Source organism: Suncus etruscus, chromosome X, assembly GCF_024139225.1.
Source record: "Suncus etruscus isolate mSunEtr1 chromosome X, mSunEtr1.pri.cur, whole genome shotgun sequence".
Taxonomy (NCBI): Eukaryota; Metazoa; Chordata; class Mammalia; order Eulipotyphla; family Soricidae; genus Suncus; species Suncus etruscus.
In genome coordinates this window covers 11,330,721-11,331,602 of record NC_064868.1, presented here as the reverse complement: position 1 = coordinate 11,331,602, position 882 = coordinate 11,330,721, and positions in this window count along the sequence as shown.

Genomic DNA, 882 nt, shown 5'->3' with positions numbered 1-882 from the left:
AGCAGCCTCACTCCTGAGCCTTTCTTCAAGCTCGGGGATTAGACAGGACAAGCAGGTAACCCAAGCCCAACATGGAAACTGTTCACAGTTCATTAAAATGACAATTACATTATCAAGGGGAGACAGAAATGGGCTTTTAATTTCTATCCATTCATCATGGAACCATTAACAGCAATTAGCGTAAATAACGAATTATGGACTTCTCAAAGAGTTTTGAAAAAACAGCTACCTGAGACTTTGGTACCCTGAATCCAAATGTAGCTTTGGCAGAATGTTCAGGAAAAAGATCTGTGTCTTTGAGAAGCATTGGTGGGCTGTCTAGGTATGTCTCATGGAGGGCAGACAGAGCAATAAATCTATCACCTACCTATCAACCAACCATCTGCCTAACAGCTTTATTGAGGTACAATTCACATCCTGCACATTTAGTCATTTTCAGTCCCCAGAGTTGTCTCCTCACTCTAATCCACTCTGGAATCTTTGCAGCATCGCAAGAACCCTTTGCCCACAAAGCCTCCACTCCCCATTTCTGCACCCCTTAAGCACCATTTGCTCTTTGTCTCTGTGTCTGTACCTAGTTTCTATCCCAGAATCCAACCCCGGTGGCCCTTGATTATTGGCTTCCTTCCCCGAGCAGAATGTTCAAAGGTGCATTGCCCATCCATATTTTATAGTACTTTGTCTTTTTTTATGGACAAATAAAAGCCAATGCATGATAGACCACTTTTTAGTTATTAGCCATCTTGAAGAGACTCTGTGTCATTTCTATATCTTAGATATTATATTTGTGAAGGTATAGGGGCACTCTAAAGACGCTCAGGAAGCCCAGTTGGGGGACACTCCCAGTGATTCTCAGCCAACTGAGTCCGCAGTTCAACACAA